Source organism: Cupressus sempervirens, chromosome 7, assembly GCF_028749045.1.
Source record: "Cupressus sempervirens isolate cs-2001-9-10 chromosome 7, ASM2874904v1, whole genome shotgun sequence".
Classification (NCBI taxonomy): domain Eukaryota; kingdom Viridiplantae; phylum Streptophyta; class Pinopsida; order Cupressales; family Cupressaceae; genus Cupressus; species Cupressus sempervirens.
Genome location: NC_143124.1, coordinates 910350540 through 910374262, shown reverse-complemented (window position 1 = coordinate 910374262; position 23723 = coordinate 910350540).

The following is a 23723-nucleotide window of genomic DNA, read 5'->3' as shown; positions in this document are numbered from 1 at the left end:
AAAAACTTACTTTCAATTCTATTCATAATAATTTGAGTGGTTGCCCTTGTCTTCTTAAAGAAAATTTAATTTTTGTTTTTGTGTTACAATAGTAGCAAATTTTGACCTTTTCCCTGTAATTATGTAGGGCTAACTCTTGGTTCTCATCCATCTATTCTTCATGATTGAGACTTCACCATCCTTTAATTAATTAGAAAATGTTGCATAAAGGTCTTAGTTGCCAAGATCAATGTTAGTAGATATCATATCTTTAAAAAAATATTCCAAAATAGAGGTTAAGGTTAACATACTTTTCTTTTTATGTTGAATAATTTTTATTTGGGTAGATATATATTAGAAATATTAAAACATTCTTTGATCTTTTGCTTAAAGGAATTTGGAGCTAGGCATTGTAAAGTTAAGGTTTAAGATTTTGATGATAATAGCAAGTCAAAGTTGACGTAGATTTTGTTTATTTTAAATAGAATGAATTTTTACTTAAACAATTAGGTTTGAAGTTTCATCTTATAAATCTTCTTTACGAGTCTATTTATTATGAATGATATTAATTCTAGTTGCAACTCTAGGATGATATGATCAGTTTAAAGCCAAGTTTTAATCTTCTTATGTAGTTTTTATGATCAACTATTATATTTGATTAATGCATTTGTAAGTTAATATATAACTTATCTGGACTGCAGTTATTGAATACTCTATTTTGACAAATTAAGTGAGATTCTAAGATTGTTGAAAAAGTCTATGCTTTTAAATGTGTTGGATTTTGTCAAAATCATACTTATGTTGTTAGTCAATGAATTAGAACTCCTCATACGTAGAGAGCTACTATTGGAGTTGATATATTTTTTCATTCTTAAGGTCCTTTATTATTATTGATTGATGTTTTTTGTAACAAGTTAATACTAGGCTTCCCAATTAAAGGACTCAATAAAGTGTTTGAAATGGTAGTTAAAATTTAGTAAACATTTTTGGGGGTTTTTAAGCTATGAAATCTTACATTTGTGTGTCCACATATTTGATGTGTCTAATGTTTTTAAATTGTATATTCTTCCATAGAGGGATCATAGATGGCTATATTACATATGAGTGATAACTAGCTATAACCCTTCATTATTATATCTCAATATAATCTAATTTCCAAAGAATTATATCCTTGTATTAATTCCACATTTGTGTGTTCTTTTCTTTTTGATTGAAGGTAGACTTTAGATAATCTTGAATGATTACTAGAGTCTGTTGGATCCTCAAAAGCTACTTGGTTGGATGGCCTAGATTCAAAAGAATAAAATCTATATATGATTAATAGAGATATTACTCAATAATTGTATGATCATTCAAATGCCTAGTTGAAACAAGAAAGTTTAAGAAACATGAATGATACACCATTACAATCCCAACTAGATAGAGAAAAAAAAGGGAAGCTAGCCCATAAAAAGAGAAAACCTGAAACAAGGCTAAAAATCCAAGCCTAAAAAGCACAAAAAGATCAAAAACATGGGAGAAGAAGAAAATGAAGGGGACAAAGGTGCAACATTAAAACAATGAGCAAAGAATACACAAACAAGAGGTGAAGGAAGGAAGGAAAATAGGAAAAAGAAGGAGGGGAAACCCAAAAATAGAGAAAGAGAATTAAAAGAAGTTCAAAGGAAGGAAAAGGAAGGGAGAGAGAGAAAAAAGACCTATAAAGAAAGAAAACTAGAGACTCGCAATACAAAGAGAGAGAAAAATTAAACCTAGAGAACAAGGAAGGAGAGGGGAGAATAGAAAAACTAGAAACAGAACAAGAGGAAGTAGAAGAGAAGAAAGGAGGGAGAAAGGGACACAATAGAGGGGAGCGCTAGGAAGGGGAAAAGACAAAGAAGGGAGAAAGAGAAAGGGAAAGAGGCAAAGAACTAAATCCATAGAACCAAATAGACATAGTTCTTTAAAAAGGTGAATCCTTCTTTAATTGAATTTGATTCTAAAGGCTTACTTAATAACTGAATACTTAATTGATAGTTTCATTCTTCTAAAAGCATCCAATTAAATTTAAACCAAATTGAGGCATATTTAAACTAATTTTCTGTAATAACATAATTCAAATGAAATCCTGATTTAATTCAAACCCTGAGACAATGTATAAAAGTCTAATTTTATTAATCTTTTATATTTAGGAATACTATTATGTGTTCCTTCTATACTTTTTTTTTATTTTTATTTTTTAATATTAAAGAATCATTTCATTTTAAATATTTTTTTGGACAAATTTTTCTTACCTATATTATCCTTCCATTTATTTAATTTATTTAATATTTTTTATAAATTTTAAATTATTTCAACTTACGGAAAATACAAGCCACTACATGGAACTTTTTATTGTATTTCTCGTAGGCTAATACTATTGAAATCACTTGCTTTTAAGTTGTGATTAATATTTTCTATATCAACCAATTAAACATAAGTATTTTTTCATTTTTTTTACTTTTTAACCTTTTTAATGTTTATATGAAAAGTTTTAAAGTTTTAAAATCAATAAAATTATAATGCATTAATTTGATTGGTTCATATATTTTTAGTCTTATAGGAGAGGATTTCTAGGAAGCACCATCCCTAATCTATGACAATATTTTAGGATGCAAACACACACGCACACGCACATGCACATGCACACGCACAAGTACATGCACGCGCGCGCGCACACACACACACACACGCGCGCGCGCGCGCGCGCACGCTTATCTCTCTCTCTCTCTCTCTCTCTCTCTCTCTCTCTCTCTCTCTCTCTCTCTCTCTCTCTCTCTCTCTCTCTCTCTCTCTCTGTGTGTGTGTGTGTGTGTGTGTACATATGTATATCAAGGACCTTGAATTTGGTAAAAAAAAATTGCACTTTTGGGGTGGCAACATCATTGGCAATTTATGAAAACTGGGTCCCATGCTCAAACCAATCGCCAATAATGATACATAATCATTTTTATTTTTATGATGACATTGCCAATGGAATACAATTTTTCCACATGGTAAATTAAATATTTTCACCCATAATTTTTAAGGCATGTCTCAATAGATGGCCACATTCACCAATCTATAGTAAAACTTTAAGTCAGGTTATATATAAAGTACATAAATTTGATAAGTGTCTCTATTCCGGAGACTTTCTAAGTAACTTTTTATTCTTCTAATCTTTGGTCCAAAATAGATTATATTGTGGACAAGTGTCATTATTTCAAAAAATTTCTCTAAAACTTGTTGTACTTTAACTTTTTAGCCCAAAATAGGATTTATACCATTGATTTAGGATCATCTAATGGTCATTAAAAAGGGTTATTGTATCTTGGATGATACAAATTTATGGTTTCTAAATAGTTTTACTTTTGATCATGATTTTTTTAAATAATTGAAGATTCATCACAGTTTTACAAAATTTTCATACAACGAAAAAAATCGCCAATAAAATTAATTTTTTGCCCATAAAATAATGTTGGATTTACAACTAGTTTATACATTTTTCCAAAGGGGGGTTTCTTAAATTTATCCCTGTGTGTGTGTGTGTGTGTGTGTGTGTGTGTGTGTGTGTGTGTGTGTGTGTGTGTGTGTGTGTGTGTGTGTGTGTGTGTGTGTGTGTGTGTGTGTGTGTGTTATATATATGGATATATATGTATATATGTGTGTGTGTATATATGTATATATATTTCTATATGTGTGTGTGTGTGTGTGTATATATATATATATATATAGAATATTCAAAATGACTGAGAGGGGGGATGAATCAGTTTTTCTCAGGTCCAAATGTACCAATTCAACTTCCAACAACTATAACCAACTTAATCAATCTCACAAATTCAATTGACCAATATAGAAACTCATCCACAACTTAACTTATTCATCCATCACTTAGCTCTTTTTCCAATATATGTTGAGTAATAAAAATAAACAACACTAAATAGCATACATCTAAAAACAACATTCACACATATATGACACTAGGATTTAATGTGGAAACTCGATTTGGGAAAAACCATCAAGTAACAAGCTACCACTTTGCACTCTTTTGAAGTGATCTTAGTTAAGAGCCAACCTTGTTAAAGGTTACAAAACACACTATTAGGTGTGACCTTGTCAAATAATTTATCACCTTGTTAAGAGTGGTCTAGTTAGAGGACTTTGGATCATTATATTAGAATGTCATCTTGATTAAAGGATTTACAAATGACTTTTAGGTCAACTTTGATTAAAGGATTTTATTGTCATAATAGTTAGAAAGAAACTATTAGGTTTGATATGTCAAAATACTACTCACTTTGCAAATTTAGATCTCCATTCAACTCAATTTTTGGTTCATTGACTAGACTTCATTAAACTCTCCATCTCTGATCTACTTGACAACCCTTCAAGAAATCACATTTCACTTATCTTCTCACTTTTCCTCTACTACTCTGCTCTTCATGGGTTCTCCACAAATTTTATAATCAACAACAAACCAACCAACCTAAAACATTTTGCATCCCTCCTTAAATAGGAAGCTTTGATCTTTTTCCACTTAAACATCACCATAGATCTTAGGGTTTGATCATATTCATTGAATTTGTCCATTATTTTGTCCTCCTAGTCCTTTCATGAAACTACTAAAAAATTATCGTTGAATCCTTACCTTAGATCACTTTATCAAACTCATTTCATACATTAAATGACCTAGCTCATCAATCCTTATCATTTATGTGTTTTTACCAATCCAAAAATTCAACCATGTCGGCCTCAAATATTGATCCTTTCACAAATTGTCAAAATGTTGACGCTCAATCACCACTATGCTATTTTGCTTGGTCATCACTAGGTAGCTTGGTCTTTAATATTTTTTCTCGCTTGACTTATACTAGCTTGCTCAATCTTCACTACACTTGGTCACTTCTCCAATTTTATCCTTTATCTTGATTGGTCATAGCTATCACTTGTCTAATACTACTTGCTTGGCTATCTCTTAAGTCCCTTAATCTTCTACTTCATTGACCTAGTAAAATTGTCACTCAATCAAGCTTAGTTTTTTTCTCAACTTCTTGTCTTTTCTTTTGTACATTAACTCAACTCTCTTCTTCACTTCATATAATGATCATTGATTGAACAATACATTATCTTGTCAAAGACTAACTGATTAAGTGCCCATTGTAATTTCATCGTACTTGCTCCTCTTTACTCAACAACTTCACTAGTTCATCTAGTTATCTCTATTTTCAAGTCCTCTTCATCAATCAACTTTTATGGTATTCTACATCATTAGAAAATGTCTCACCAGTAAGGTTTGACATCAATTACAACATAAAATTTGTTCCAATTGCAGTTTCCAACAATACCCATCTTTGGCATTGATGGAAACACATCTAGTTACCATGCAAATTTAGAAGACTTTCTCATATTTTTCATTAATATCTCCCTTTATAGTTTGTATTAGATCTTCATTAATATCCTTAGTTTCATTTTGATTCTCATCGATGCACTCTCCAATATTCTTCCTATTTTCTTCTATGATAACAATTATATATTCTTCATTCTGGTATAAATTGTGTTAACACTTGTAATGACTCTCCCTCTTTAGATATTGGATGGTAACTATGATCACACTTTCCATCTTTATCTACAACTTATATGGTAACTATCATACACATTCTCCCTCTTTGGAAACAATGCCAAAGACATCATCCACTCTATAAACATTGTCATCTTTGTCACTATCATGATTGATCTTGCAATATCACTCCCTCTATCATCTTTGACTTATAGCTTTATCTACTCATACCTTTGTCTATATTTTCACAACTTTAGGTAGCTCCTAAAGTGTGACCTCCTACATCAATCTATAGGATATTCTAATCATAACAATTAATGCAATGTTTTATCTCTTCTCAGCTTGCTTCAATTATGGGAATGATCCCTAACTTATCTCTTAGATACTCAAATGCATCCCTAGGTAATACCTTAATGAATATATCAGCTATCTACTCCTTTGTTTTCATGCATTCTAGTCTGAATTCTTTGTCTTGCACTAATTCCATCAAGTAATAAAATTTGATAGGAATATGCTTAGTCTTTGTATGCATCATGTTGGCACTAAAAACTGTGTGGTCAATTTTTAGCACTTTTGCAAAAACCAAGCCCTATAAATGCTCTTTTGATGAGATTGTACCCGACTGTCAGTATGAGGCCTAAAAGGTGTTCAATGTTTCTAACACCTTCCATTCATCCCGTCTACCTATTCCATGAAGTTAAATTGAGATTCTGAGCTATTTGGCAAAGTTATGTTTTGAGCTAGTTTCAATTCTGCATTTTACCCTAAGTGTCAGATAGCAACAGAAGGCCATGTTTGCACCTGAATATCTTGCACCCAGAATTGTGTCATTACTTACCAATTTGGGACCATCTAGTGTCCATACCCAAGAACCTATGTTTCTAATTTTGAGTCGTTTCGAGTCCGTTTGACTAGGTTTTGAGTCCCTCAAAGTTGGTAGTTTAATGTTTCCATACATTTGCAAATTGCACATAATCCTAGGAAGCCCTGTTTGATGTGCTATAAATTTTGACTAGTTGATCAAAATGTTAAATTTCCTTTTTTGTTTCATTGTAAACATCAGAGACATGTTATGTTTCAATTTTTAGCTCTTGATGAATCCATTTGATTAGTTTTCAAACTCGATTCCAAACGCAATTTGTAACCTTTTACTAGTGTCAGCATTTGTAGATTGGTTTGTACCCCTGTTTGGGACATCATATCTCCTGATCCGTGATAGGTAAGATCAAATGGTTTGTTCCCCTATATTTTCCACTAAAAATACTACAAGTGTGCCAGTTTTTAGAACTTCACGAATTTGTCTTCACACTTTACCAAGGTCATTCCATTCCTAAAAAATCACTTTTTAGTCAGTGTTCCTAGTTGCAAAATTCCAAGTAGCCCACTTTGAACGTCTGCCATTTGCATCCTATGATTCGTCATGTGCCTAAATTGCATATTCATATTGTGCTCATGACAGAGAACCGGTGCCCTGGGTTTTGTTTTCCCAAGTGTCAGTTCACCCAATTTTCAAAGCCAAATCTGAACCCATTTTATCATTTTCTGACATGTTTATCTGCAGGTATTTTTTAAGTGGTCAACTTTGACGGTGAATATCTTTTGACTTCGAATTCGTCATAAGATAAGATTTGATAGGATACGAGAATGTAGAACAAAGATTCAGTGTGTCAGTTTTCAGAGCTTGGTCAGTGGTTCGGGTCAGTTTTTAAGGCCAATCAATAGGCCTCCTGACACCAATTTTGACTAGTTGCAAAAAGGATAAAATGAGTTTTAAAATTTTTCTTTAGTGGTTGAATTTGATTCTAATCAGTTCAAGATGATTGATACATCAATTTGAAAAGTTAGTCACCTGAAAGCAAAAAAAAAATTTAGCGGCGTCACCATGTGACCCGACTCATATGATCAGGATATGTTTTTATCAGCATTGTTACATTGTAGGGATGGCAACATTTATCTACCAAGAGATAAAATTAGATGAGGATGAATATGATGAATTCAAAAATAAGGTGACAAGTAATTTAATCAAGGTCGAAGATGATGACAATATAGAGACAATATAAACAATGCTTTATAATGACTAAGGCAAAGATACTCAGTCTTTCTTCTTGTTATCCAAAAGGGAGGGAGTTTTGTCTTGTTGTGTCTTTAGAGAAATGGAAATGTTCTTGCAGCTGCAAATCTTTTTCCAAAAGCAATCAATGTTGGTATGCATCGGGCTGCACTTGTTATGACAGCTATACAAGATGCAAGTTTTGCTTGCCCAAGTCTAGTTTATGTTCGGACTTTATAAAATATGGTGGACTTCCAACTATGATTGCTTGGGAGAAGAATTTCAAGCCACCAGCGTAAAGTGCAAGGGAGCTCATGTAATCAAGAAATTTGCAGCAACAAAAGAGGGATCTCATGCTAATTAAGGCAATAAAGAATTTTAAAAAGAGAAGTACTCCATGATTTTAAAGAGCAAACCAATGACTATACTAGAGGAAGTTGTCTTCCAAGGGCAGTCGGCATGATTTGAACAGAACCCATGCATATAAAGTCCGCATGAACAATAGCAGCGGACAAGAAATGATTTTGTGTGAAGTGATTGATGAAGAACTACACCTGAGAGATTAAAATGGAAATAAGAGGTAACTCATGCCATCAAAACCAACTTGTTCATCAGAGCAGCCGACTAAGTCAAAGAAGGAAGACCCCATATGCAAAAATGAAGTCGCACAAGGCTTAGAAAACCATGTCAACAACTTCAGAGCAATAGTAGATAAAAGAACTCATGCATGTGTAATAAAAAACACACTTTTCATCCAAGATATAGCCCACGATGTGAAATTAGCCATGTCATAGCAAAGAGTAATAGCATGTTAAAAGGGGACAATCAAAAAATTGCCTTTGAAGGGAATAGGCAGAAAATTGAAGGAGGAAGCTACTTCAAAAGGAGAAATGTATGGGGAAGGCATGGTAGTCTACAGAGGGGCCTCCTACAATAAATGAGAAATCAATGCCATGAGAGCAATTTCAAGTAAACAAGAAACCTGCACTTGAGAGAGGGGTCAGCGAGTAATAAAGAAGGTCAAACATGCCTTCATAGCAGGCCATGCCTTGAAAATGGATTCCTCACCCATGTAAGAGATGGAAATGTTGTTTTGAGAAAACATGAGGGGGAAACCCTGCACAGACAAGGCCAGGGCAGAGGTGTTTTGTGTCAAATCGCCATTTTCTTTACAGTTAAAAAGAGAATCTTGTAGTAAGAGGGCAACTACAGATAAAAAGCCAAGAGCTCACCCTAGGCAACACATAGAGAACAAGGGTGGCGTGAAGAAAGGAGGTCACATATTTTTTTAAAAAATTAGATCTTCATGCCTAAAGAGAAAAAATGCCCAATGGAAAAGAGTAGTCGCAGGCACATAAAAATAAGCATACATACATTAAAAGAGACTCCAGATGCATTAAGTAGTCCCAGCTTTACGCCATGAAATCAGAGACAGAGGGCAGAAGTTGTATCGAGCAGAGAAAGGGTTATAAAGTTTTGTCCCACATGTACTATGGTGGGGAATATTTAGTTGTTCAAATACTCCAACGCCTCCATTTTAAAATGTCTTGAGACAAAAGGCCTTTTGTAAAGGCAACCACATGCCGTGGACCCCCAATCTGACCCAAAGGATGATGACGTCAGCTAGATTCAAACAAAGCATAATTTTGAATGGGCATGCAAATAAAACCTGATGATGCCAACAGAGAGTTTGAGGCGACCGAATAATCCAAGAATCCAACACCTTGTTACTTCGCTAGCTGGGAAATCTTGGAAATCTTGGCTAGTGACATAGCGAGGTTGCCAGAAAGCTCTGAAATTTGGTAAGAGTCAAATAAGCCCATGGGTCCCGTGTATGGTGCAAGCAGCGAATCGGGTGGTGACAAGTGGCAGTGATAGAGTGACTGAGTGATGATGTGGTGAGCAAATCTTGAGATACGCTAGATCATGCCACGTGGCAAATTCGAGGGTTCTTGCTACTTTGCTAAGGCAAACTTGCTCACCGGTTAATATAGTGAAGTAGCAAGTGTGACATGGCATCCATGTAGCGTGCTGATGTGGCAGTGAGTTGAACCAATCAGAAGCTAACACGTGTCAAGGTTGGTCAACATGGTTTGACCCAAATAGAAAGTGGTGGGGAATTTGTGAGTTTCCAAATTTTAATATTTTATTAATTTCCTCTCAAACTCACGTGAATAACATTTTAAATAAAGTCTGAACTTTAATATAGTTTGAACTATATGCAAAGTTTATTTTTTGGCAAAACGTATGGAGACCATGAACAAAGGGCCAATTTTCAGAAGGCCATAACTGGAATATTCTTTAGGAAAAATGGGCACTCCAATATATCGTTGGAACCGAGAAGAGCTGAATTTTCTAATTCTAGAGTCAGATTTTGCACAGGTAGCAATGTGTTCGCACTATACCAGGTTTTCTCCTAGGTTCCCAGATCGTAACTGTATTCAGGTAATCAAATATCAGAACTAATTTCTAACATAGTAATGACCTAAATATGGTTAAAGGGTAGTAAAAATATAGTTTGGGTTGAAATTTGAACACATTCATTCAATAAAATTCAAATTTTACCAAGCATTTCAGTGAAAATCAGATATTTTGGTGACTCAAAGGATTTCATCATTCAATAGGAGATATTTTGCAAGTTTGTTACAGATTAATGATGAAATCAAATCAGATCAGATGGGAGAAGGAAGGAAGAAGTTTTCAATTGCTAGAAGATTGAATTTCAAGTGGACACTTGTCAAGTAAAGATCAAATCTGGGAATTCTTTCTCTTCTATATCTTTCTATCTTTCATTCTTTATAGGGGTTCTAGTTTTTTGTGACTTCTCAGACCATTCATGGTTCCAATCTTGAGTTCTCTCAGATCTGTGATACCATTTTTCTCAGTGTTCTTCCTATTATGAACAGCATATTGTATTCCTTTTGAGGCATTTGTATTACACAATCATTCTATGCGTATTTTTTGAATTTTGATATGCAAATGATGTATTGTTCCAAGGAAATTAATGCAAGAGTTTCACCTTTCTTAGTTTCATTCTGATTCTCATCTCCTGCTTCTATTACTTGCAATATTCTCTATTTAAGAACTAAGAGCTTGAACCCAGTTACATCCCCTTAAGGTTGTATATCAGAATAGATTTGATGTTGGAACAAAGCTCCAAGTAAATGCTCGTTTATACTGATAGGATTGCAAGTTACATCAGATATCACTATAAGTACAAGAGTTTTAATGAATATTGATGTCTATTTGCAAGTCAAGCAGATAGACCATATACCTAAATATATGAGTATATTTTAGCTGTCCATCTGTATGTGAAGATTTAGTTAGTGCCCAATGGATAAGGGATTGGTCAGCTTGAAGGATGCATGTTCTTTGCTATTGCATACTTGATTATGCTGAGAAACCAAATCAAAATGAATATTATTTTCCCATTTTATGTTTTGAAGAACTATAAGTGTAGTTCATGGCTTATTTGTGGTTACTTTCCTTGGTTATGATTAGCTACTATGATCAGGAGATTTACCAGCAAATTGAAGAAGAATATTGACCATATCTGCTATAGAGGGTAGTCTTGTAATGAAGTATCAAGATAAATTAGAAAAATCCCTCAGGTTTGCCCACCTTGGCTTTGCAGAGCCTAAAGTGAAGTGAGTCCTGATATGACTCTATTAATTGGCCTAGAACTAAGATTTAGCCTTGCTGAATATAGGATTTAGCTCATCCTTAGGCATGTTCCTAGTCTTTGTTTCTTGGTATCAGGTTTAAATCTACCTAGTATGTTCTTTCCCAAAAAAGAACACCAACACATCACAAGATTCTTAGATATTCTTATAGAACTTGTGTTATCACAATATATCACCATAGGTTCAGTAATCTCCTCCTTCATGCCTTTCAAGAATTGCTTTATCCACACAATGTTTAAACAATTAACTACTACTGAAACATAACCTTTACTATGGATTGAGAAATATAGTTTTTCTTCTGGCTTTTTTAAAAAATTATTTTTTTTCCTAGAAAGAAAGCATATACACTTGTACTCTTTCTATCATCAATGTTTCTATCTCAATTAGCATCAGTGTAAAGTTTCATCTCAAACTTGTCATTCTAGTTGTACCATAATACATAGTCTTTTGTTCCTTTTGTATGTTTGACTATCCTTTTTATGATCATCAAGTGATTCTCCTAAGGATTAGCAAAAAATCTTGCAACAATACCAATAGGTAATGCAATGCCATGTCTTTTATGAACAACATATTGCAATTTTCCAATGATTGACTTGTACAATGTCTGATTTACTTTAGCAGAATCATCATTCTTTGAAAACTTATGTCCAATCACCATAGGTGTTCCAAATGGTCTTGAATCTTCTATTCTGAAATTCTTCAATATTTCCTTGATATACTATGATTATGTAATGTAAATACCTCTCTTCAACTAATAAACTTGTAAAATAACAAAGAATTTAATCTCTCAAAACATTAAACTCTCAAATTATTTCTTCATCTTATTAGAAAATTATTTACATATCATATCATGGCCTCCAAATATGATATCATCAACAAATATTTCAGCTAGCAATATATTACTCTCAAGTTCACTTTTTAAGTATAGATTTATATTGTCAATAGTTCTTGCAAAACCAATTTTCACAAAATAAGTGTGTGACCTTTCATACCATGCTCTAGGGGCTTGTTTCAAACCATATAATTATTTGTGCAAATTACATACCATGTTCCTCTTGTCAAAATCAACATATCCTTCAAGTTGTTCAATGTAGACTTCTTTCAACATTCTATTCAGAAATGTAGATTTCACATCTACTTGATATACCTTAAATCTTTTGTAGAAGCACATATGCAAGAAACATTTTTACTCCTTCCAACCTTGTAACTTGTGAAAATAACTCTCTGTATTCAACTCCTTCCTCTTGTGCATATGCCTTACAAACTAGTCTTTCTTTATTCCTTGTGAATTCACCTTTCTCATTCAGCTTGTTCCAGAATACCCAAATTGTTCCAATCACATTCTTGTCCTTTGGCCTTGTTACCAATGTCCATGTCTTATTCTTCTCTATTTGATCAATCTACTCATTCATTTCTTTAATCCAATCTTCATTCTCCATAGCATCTTTAACTCATCCAGGCTTAAACTCACATAGTAAACATGTATCCTTCTTAAAAAAATTCTTGTCATGACTCCTGAATCTTTGTCTCTAATTATTTAATTTTGCGTATGGTGTCTTCTCACATATTTTTCTAAGATAGGTCAAATCTTATTTCTTCTTGTGTTATATCACTTGGTCTTGCTTTCTCTTCTTCTTAAAGTATCTATGGTTGTAACTTACATTATCTGTCTGGAATCTAGGTTCCTCTCTTTGATATTCATCTTCTCCTCTATGTGACTCAGCTCTTGCACCCTAATGTTTGGAAACATGATGATGCTTGGTAGAGATTTTTTGTTGAACCTCAGAAATGCCTAGTTGTTGATGTTTAGAAGCCTCTTTCTCTAGTTCAGGCAATGTACTAGGTTCTCCTTCATAGACATTAAAAAATAAATATGTAATTTTTCAGGTTCTTTCTTGTATTTCTCTTCATTATTTTCTACAAATTCATCAACTCTAACATTTTCACTTTCCACAAATTCAAACCATAATTTTATTTTCCATCATTACTATTCTTGCACAGTCCATGATTGATCTATTCCTTCTTTCATCTATCCTATTTTTTTGGTGGAGTCCTTGGTGCACTCATTTGTCTCTTGATTCCTTTATCATTGCATAATTTATGAACTCCTCTAATATCATTTAGAAACTCCTTGATTCAGCCACAATATTGTGCAATAGTCTCTCCTTTCATTCTCATGTCATCAAACTTGTCTCTTAAACTTTTTGCTTTATCCCCTAACACATTTTTGTCTCCACCATGAATTTTTGCCAACTTATCCCACACTTTCTTTGCATTAGTGTAATCTTTTACATCATCAAATTCAACATAACACACGAAAGATGCCAAATCTATCATCATTTGATCATGCTTCTGCTTCTCCTTGATTTTCTCAATAGTCATGGCTCTATGTGCTTCAATATATTCATTCTCCAAGTAGTATAATGAAGAATCTTCAACTCTAGATAGATGCAATCTCATCAAACATTGACATGATGGGAGGTTCTCTTTATATATCTTATGTGCCTCTTGTTGGAAGTCTTAATTGGGAAACAAGGTACTGAGAGGGGGTGAGGGGTGAATCTAGATCTACAAAAATTTTATCCCTTAAAACAACTTTACTATATTCACCACATTCTCCATCTCATATCTAATTCATGCATAATATAACTTGTAAAATCAATTTTTTTAACATGTAGATCTAACTATCAATCACATGCATGAAATGTAAACACATAACACAAAGATTTGGTTACCAAAAACCCTCCAAGGTGAAGGTAAAACTAGGGTGGGGATGACACCCACAAATATTCACTACTACAGTAATAAAGGTAACCTATTAGAGTTACAATTTTGAGCACTTTTGTTGATCATCATTGTGAGGGGTCTAGCTTGTTAAAGGCTATTAAGACTATTGGGTCTTACCCTATGAGAGGATTTTACACTTACAATAAAGTAAGGACTTGGTTAAGAGATTTAAAAAGTTATATTAAAACCACTCTATTTAGAGATTATTCATGATTCAGTACTCGATCTTTCAGTTTGCATTAAACTGCTAATTATGGATCTCCTGATATACATTTTATCTATCTTTCACTACTTCATAAGGTCTCTATCTTTTTTCATCACAGTTTCTCTCTTACATGCAATATTAGATCTTAACTCCTTTGTTTTCTTTATAATGTTTTCACATTCACACTTAGATCTTCTTTGTGATCACACGCATATCTTGCTCGTTCATTCTCCATTTACAGAAATAGGTTTTAGATTTTTTTGTTTAAAGATTTCTAAAGATTTTTCTATACGTCTTTTTTTTCTCTAATTAGTTGTTCATCACTTATAGAGATCTATAATCCACATCATAAACATGTAACAACTCTGAAACAATGTCTACGAATATTAAATGTCATGTCTATGTCAGCTTGAAATGGTTTACCTCAAGGTTTGTATCATCCATGACTTAAATGTCAACTCTTTGTTGCTTGACACTTACTGTCTTTGATGCCCATTCATCACTATTCTTTTTGATGTAGCTCAATCTTAACTTTACTTGGCACCTTTTGTATAACTTGGTATCAATGTACTCTATCTTCTCGACATTTACTAGGTTTGGCTTATAGTAAAAATACTTGATGAGCAAAGAATTTTCTGGTTCATAAGGAGCTTGACATATACATGTTTATGTACAAATCTCCATATGATTTGGCCTATATAGAGTAGCTCAAATGCAGTGATGACCAACTAACTCTACCTTATATATGATTAATTATTTGACACTAATAGACAACAAGATTTAGAGATGCCAATAAACTCCCCCTTTGACATTAGTGGCAAAAATACTTTGTCATGATTACGTTGTTACAATAAAAGTACTCCCCCTAAGCCTATGACTCAGTTCTTATAGAACTTCAAGACTTTTGTCAATTGTAAAACATATAACAATACAAAAATACATATAGTACATGACTCTAAAAGAGTCTGCTTGTTTTTGTGTCATACCATGTCTATCTTTTGAACTCTAACTCTTGTTTACTTCCTGATCTCATTACTATCTCATTCAATATGTAATCATCGGTATTACATTCCCCTTGTTTTTGTCACTCATGGTTGTTGTTAGGGTTGAGAGAACTATATTTTTAAATGAAAGGTTTTTGAATCTAGTACTAGTGTTTGGGTTCTGCAATTCTTATTCACATGTCCAATCTTGTGACCATTAGAACAAAATTTCTTAGGTTCATTCATGTTTATCTAGTAGGGTTGTATTTGTTATCTAAATTCATATGCTCTATGTCCAAACTTTTGACAATTGTAACAATAACCTTCAAATCTAGGTACAGTAGATGTATTTTTCATTTTTGATCTACACTCATGTATTTGATGTCCTTAATTTTTTGTAGTAAAAATAATTACTAGTAAACTTAGGTTTAGGGTTTTGCATACCAATTTTTCTTCTACAAATGTTTGCAGTATGACCAAGTTTTTAGCAATGATAACATGTAGGCTTTCCTTTTGACTCTGCATTCCTCAGCTCTCCACTCTTGGATGATTCTCCTTCTTCAATAGATGATTTTTTTTTTTTTGTGTTCTTGTCTAGAAGTGTTTCCAAATGACCTAGGTGATTTCATCAGTTCTTCAAGGTACTTTATTTCTTCATTGGGCTTGTTTAACCTTTCCAAAAGTTATTTCTTAGTGTTCAATTCATTCCTCAATAAGTTACTCTATGATCTCAGATTTTCTACTTCCATGTCCTTCATATTTAACTCTTGATTCGCAAGTATCAGTTGATTCATCATGTCTAGTTGAGTCTTTGTAAGTTTTTGCACATCAAGTGACTTTTCTTCAAGTTTGTAGCCATTTTTCTTTTGTCTTCCTCAGCCACAACCTTGTCTTCTTCAACTTTCTTATTTTGTTTGGTCACTTTGCATAGCATTATTGATTGAATCTCATGTTCTCTCTTTAATTCTCTAACTTCTTCATGTAGGATACTATTCTTCTCAAGTAGATTTGTAACTATTACATCACTCTCATTTGAATTTTACATGTTAAACAATCCTTAAGTGTCAAATTCTTCATAATTTATGTTATTTAACCGAATGACCATATCCTTTCTCTTTTTTAGATATTTCATATCTTGCTATTTCAAGTTGTTGCAGTACAAGTTGGGTGCCAATCATTGAATTACAAATAACCTTTCCAAATTTGTAAACCTCCATCTCCAAGATCTGAACTCCCAATTTGTTAGACTTTTTCAAGAGAACCAGTGCCCTGATACCAGTTTTTGGAAGTCTTATTTGGGAAACAAGATATTGGGAGGGGGGGTGAATCAAGCTCTATAAAAATTGTATCACTTAAAATAACTTTATTTTATTCACCATATTTTCCATCTCATATCTAATTCATTCATAACATAACTTGTAAAATAAAATTTTTTAACATGTAGATCTAACTATCAATCACATGCATGAAATGTAAACACATAAAACAAAGATTTAGTTACCCAAAAACCCTCCAAGGTGAAGGTAAAATTGGGGTGGGGATGACACCTACAAATCTTCACTACTACAGTAATAAAGCTAACCTTTTAGGGTTACAATATGGATAACTTCTTATGACCTACCCTATGAGGGGTATGACCTATTAAAGGCTATTAAGATTGTTGGATCTTACCTTGTGAGAGGATTTTACACTTACAATAAAGTAAGGACTCAGTTAAGAGATTTACAAAGGTCTATTAAAACCATTATGTTAAGAGATTATCCTTGGCTCAATTCATTACCCAATCCTTCAGGCTATACTCTACTATTAATTATGGATCTCGTCTCTTTAATTTTGATATGATCTTCAATCTGATATATTTTTTCTCTTTCCTTTATTGCTTCATGAGATTGATATCTCTATTCTTCAAAACTTCTCTCTAACATGTAATATTAGAACTTAACTCCTTTTCCTTCTTCGTAAAACCCACGCTTTCACACTTAAATATGCTATGTGATTGCATGCATATCTTGCTTGCTCATTCTCCACTTACAAAAATAGGGTTTAGATTTGTTTATTTAAATATTTGTAAATATTTTTCTAGACTCTTCCTTTTTCCTTCGATTAGTTGTTCACTACTCATAGGGATTTGTGATCCATGTCATAAACACATAACAACTCTGTAACAACCTCTAAAAATATTAAATACCATGTCTATGTCAGCTTGAGATAATTGACCTCAAATTTTGTATCATTCCTCACTTAAATGTGAACTATGTGTTTCTCGACACTTACTATCTTTGATGCTTAGTCATCAATGTTCCAACTATTGTAGCTCGGTCTTAACTTTACTCGACACCTTTTTTATAACTTGGTATCAATGTACTATGTCTACTCAACATTTACTAGGTTTGGCTTATACTAAAAATACTCGATGACCAAAGACTTGCTCATCTCCTAAAGAGCTTTGCATATACATGTTTATTTACAAATCTTCATATGATTTGGCCTATATAGAGTAGCTTGGTCATAGTGATGACTGACTAACTTTACCTTATATATGAATTAGTGTTTGACACTAATAGACAACAAGATTTGTAGATGCCAACACCTCTCTCTTGTACATCTTGATCTTTATCTTAAGTCCCTTCAATCTTTCTTTACAAGCACCATAGCTTTGATACCAATTTTTAGAATATTCAGATTATTTGAGAGTGGGGTAAATCAATTATCCTCAGGTCTAGATGTACCAATTCAACTATCAACAACTTCAAACAACTTAATCAATCTTGTAAAATCACTCTGCTAATATAGCAACTCATTCGTAACTCAACTTATTCATTTATCACTTATCTTTGTATTTTGTATATGATGACTAATAGAAATAAATAATAATAAATAACATACATTACAAAGAAATACTCACACATATATGATACTAGGAATTAATGTGAAAACCCAATTTGGGAAAAACCATCAAGTAGCATGATACCACTTTTCACTCTTTTGAAGTGAGCTCGGTTAAGAGTCAACCCTGTTAAAAGTTACAAATCACACTGCTAGGTGTAACCCTATTAAATAATTTAATCACCCTGTAAGGAGTGGCCCAGTTAGAGGACATTAGATCATTCCTTTAGAATGTCACCTTGATTAAAGGATGTACAAATGACTTTTAGGTCAACCTTGATTAAAGGATTTTACTGCCACAATGGTTAGAGAGTAACAACTAGTTTTGATATGTCAAGATACAACTCATTTTGTATATTTAGATAACCATTCAGCTTAATTAGTAGTTCATTGACTAGACTTCATTACACTCTTCATCTCTAATCTACTTGGAAACCCTTCAAGCAATCACATTTCAACAATCTTCTCACTTTTCCCCTTCTACTATGTTCTTCATAGGTTCTCCACAAATTTTCCAATCAACAATGAATCAACCAACCTAAAACATCTCTTGTCCCTCCTTAAATAGGTAGTTTTGGTCTATTTCCACTTAAACATCACCGTAGATCTTAGGGTTCAATTGGATTCATTGAATCTTATTACAATTTATACTCCACCAATATAAATGAGAGGGGGGAGGATCAATTATCCAATTATTATCACAATTATCAACCTTAAATAATCTTAACCATATGAGCAATATAATTAGAAACTACAAGAAGATACTCATGCACAACAATACCAGATATGTTAACTAGGAAAACCCTTGATCTGAGGGAAAACCTTAGTGAGCATGATACACACAAAATGATGTACTAATATAAATATTCCTTGTTAGAGGATGGACCCTGTTACAAGTCTATGAAAATATTTAGTACATATCAATCCCTATTAGGAGACTTTGAATCCTTGTTAGGAGTTGTAGAAGGTAGATGGATCCACTATCGATAAAGCTTAAGGGGAAAGACCAATGAACAAATTGTCCAAATTATCTCTGTATTATTACTTGTAGAATAATAGAGTTGAATTGTACTTTATTTCCTCTTCCTCTATACTATCAACCAAAATTTTTCTCCTTCTGATCTAGATACTAGATCACCAACTTCACATCCAATAATCCCTTAGATTGCTTCCTCGTAATTACCAAACTCTCTACTCTTATTCACACTTCCTTGAACACTTCACATCCAATTGATTGTATATAGTCAAGGAAAATACTTTCCTTTATACCAAGTCCTCAAAAAAATTCCTTCAATTAGCCTTGAGGCTTTCCTAATTAAATATAACATGACCACATTAAGATAATTAATTATTTTGCAATTACATAACACTATTGGTTCACAGTCTATACAACTTCCCACGCGTACAACTTGAGGACTTACACACTCACTAAAATCATTATCAAATTGTCCTCTATCATTGTATAACTTCGTGTACCATGATTATATCTATGTTAGGAGATACAATACAATCATCATAAACTGCTTCTTAGGTACTTTCTCTTTGTATTTCTCTCTATAAATCACATATAGCTTTAGTATTTTTTTGACTTATGTTATGCACACTTAATTGCATCATCAAGATATAATCTATAACATATCCTTAACTATGTGTCATCTAAACATCAAAACTTTGTCCATATGATCATGATCTCTACCAGACTTCACAAAAACCATACTATCTTGTCAGCAATGACAAACACAGTCATGAATGCAACATGTTTGTTATGCCACATGCTCACCAATGGATAGGATACTCCCTCAAAGGAATACCATCAAGATTCATGCTAATAATCTCCCCCTTTGGCATTGATGGCAACATAGATGAAAAACATCTAGGTTCCAAGAATACCAAACAATACTCTATTATTGTTGTTGTTGTTCTCATCTTTTCAAATCCTCTTCAAACTACTTTTTTATGCATCTCTTAGGATTGGCATGAGTTGTTCACATGCTAAACAACTCTCAACTTCCCCCCCATACATCATAATTATTCATGTTGTATATCTCCCCCATAGAGATATTCCTTCTCCTTACATGAATCTTTCTAAATCTCCCTACTAAAGTAGAGATGTTCATTTATCTCTCCCCCATTCATCTAGAGGAAATTATCACATTTCTCTCCCCCATATTTAGGATTTTTTTTTTCATGCATTCTCTCCCCTATTGACATCGATGATAAGGGCCTTATTATGTCAATTACCTACTCCAAGTCTTCAAAATAGCTCAAGTGTCCAAAGACACTATTCAAGACCAATTACCAAAGAGTCCTTAGTGACTTTGTTCATCACAAATACTCTCCCATATAGGAAGCATCAGCATCTAGTCCAATCAAACAATAGTGTTATGTACCACTAGACTAATGCAATCTCTACATCATCTACTTTGAAGTAGGCAGGGGCATAACCCTAAGCATACCTCTGAAGTACTCATATGTATTTTTAGGCAAGGGCTTTGTAAAGATATTACAATCTAATCTCTAGTACTGGCATACTCCAATCTGATCTCTTTAGATCTGCTACCTTCTCTCTCAAAACATGTTAATAGATATATTCTTATTCTTAGAATGTAATACATGATTCTTAGACATACTTATTGTACTTGTGTTATCACAATATATGAAAATAGATTCTAAAAATTCTATTCCAATATCTTTTAGCATCTTCTTCATCCACATAACCTAATTATAATTATTTATTGCTTCTACATACTCTACCTCAGCTGTGCTCTATGAAATACAGTCTTTTTTCTTGCTTAACCAAGAAACTAATCTTCTTATAAGAAAGAATGCTCCACCACTAGTGCTTTTTCTATCATCCATATTTGCTACCCAATCTACATTAGTATAAGTGCATAGAGTGAAATCACTTGATCTTTCATACCATATCCCATAATCAGATGTTTTCTCCAAATATCTCAATATCCTCTTTACTGCAACATAATGATACTCCTTAGGATCGGCTTGAAATCTAGCTACAATCCCAACTATATTTTTTATATTTGGTCTGGTGTGAGTTAGATATTGTAAACCTCCAATCATGGATCTATATTTCTTCTTCTCAGCTATAGGTATCTCATCTTTTCTAGATAACTTATGACTAGTTATCATCGGTGTATCAACAAGATTACAATTTTATAAGCCAAATCTTTTCAACAAGTCTTTTAAATACTTATCTTGTGAAATGAAAATGTCATCACTATTTTGCACAATCTACAAACCTAGAAAGAACTTGATCTCTCCTATCATTCTCATTTCAAACTAATTCTTCCTTTCTTTAGCAAACTTATCACTTGCTTCATTGTTACCTCCAAAAATTATGTCATCAACAAAGATCACTATTATCAACAAACCATTCTCAACTTCTTTAAAGTACAAGTTACTAGCTTTCATACCTTTAGCAAATCCAAGCTTTGTCAAATACTTTACCAACCTTGCATACTAAGTTCTAGGTGCTTTCTTTAGACCATATAGAGCTTTCTTCAATCTACATACCGTATCTTTTTCTTTTGTCAGAGGGAAGCCTTCAAGCTTCTCAATGTATACCTCTTCTTTAAGTTCTCCATCCAAGAAGGCTTATTTGACATCCATCTGATACACTATGAACTTCTTATTTTCTACATAAGCCAGGAACATTCTCATTTCTTTCATTCTATCTATAGGGGCATATGTTTCCTCATAATCTATTCCTTCTTGCTTTGAATATCCTTTGCATACCAATCTCTCCTTGTTTCTTACAACTTCACCTTGGTCATTCATCTTGTTTCTAAATACCCATTTAGTCCCTATAATATTCTTCCCTTTAGGTCTAGGAACCAATTCCTGTGTCTCTTTTTCCATAATTTGATCTCAATTTTCCTTCATTTCTTGAATCCAATGATCACCTTTGCATGTTGCATTTGTACTCTTAGGTTCAATTTGAGCAATAAAACATAATTCCTCATTTACTTTGTTTCTAGTCATCTCTCCTTTGTCTTTGCTTCTAATTATCTACTCTGGAGGGTGATTCTTTGCCAGGTTCCTGTTAGATGTAGTTTTTTCTAACTCAACTCATATCTCTTCTCTCAATTTAGATCTCTATTCTCCTCTTTGCTCAACAATTTGCACATCATTTTGCAAGTCATTATTAGTCTCAAGGAAAACTTCTACATTCTCATGGTTAGTCTATGGATGAACAATAGTTACCAAAGCTATCTCTTCTATTAATTCATTGTTTTTAACCAATTCAAGCTCAATATCTTTATCATCAAAAGTCATTCAAGAATTTTCTATGCTTGCTTTAAATTCTTCATCATCATCAAAAAGTGAACTCTTTATATTTGTTCTTACTCTCGTAGGACATCTAGACAAAAAATGACCAAACTCTTTATATATCCAACAAATGAAAAAAAATTCATACCCTTTGGATCTCTTTTCATAAGTAGATCAATACCTTCTTTGATCTTCTTATCTTCTTTGGATCTGGATCTATCTTTACTTATGTTTCTATTCTTGCATATACAACAAAAGGATTTTGGATCTAGAAACTCAATGCTCAATTCTATATACAATTATAATATCTCACCAAGAAGCTCCATCTTTTGGGTGTGAGAATTTCCTTTATTTGACTTAGCACTCAGATCTCCCAAAGTTGTTAACATTTCCCTTCAAGGACCTAAAGCTCTGATATCAATTGTTAGAATATATAGTCCACCAATATAACTAAGAGGGGGGTGAATCAATTATCCAATTATTATCACAATTATCAACCTTATTAAATCTTAACCATATGAGCAATAAATCAAAAACCACAACAAGATACTCATGCACAGTAACACCATATATGTTAAATAGGGAAACCCTTGATCAGAGGGAAAACCCTAGTGGGAATGATACCCACAAGATGTTGTACTAATATAAATATTCTTGGTTAGAGGATGGACCCTATTAGGAGTCTATGAAAACATTCAGTACATATTAGTTCATGTTACGAGACTTTGAATCCTTGTTAGGAGATTCCAACCTTGTTAAGAGTTGTAGAAGGAAGATGGACCCACTATCCAAATAGCTTCAGGGGAAAGACCAATGAACCCACTTTCCAAATGATCTTTTTATTATTCCTTGTGAAATAATAGAATTAAACTATACTTTTTTTCATCTTCCTCTATCCTATCAACCAAACTTCTACTTCTTCTTATCTTGATACTAGATCACCAACTTCACATATAATAATCCCTTAGATCACTTACTCACATTTACCAAACTCTATGCTCTTATTCACACTTCCTTGAACACTCTGTATCCAATTGACTCTTTACTATCAAGGAAAATACTTTCCTTTATACCAAGTCCTCAAAACAATTCCTTGAGTCAGCCTTGAGGTTTTCCCAATTAATTATAATAGGACCAAATTAAGATAATTAATTATTTTGTAATTACATAACACTATCGGCTCACAATCTATACAACTTCTCACACGTGAGACTTTGGGACTTACGCACTTGCTAATGTCACCATTAGAATGTCCTCTATCATTATACAACTTCATGTAACCTAATTATATCTCTATTAGGAGATACAA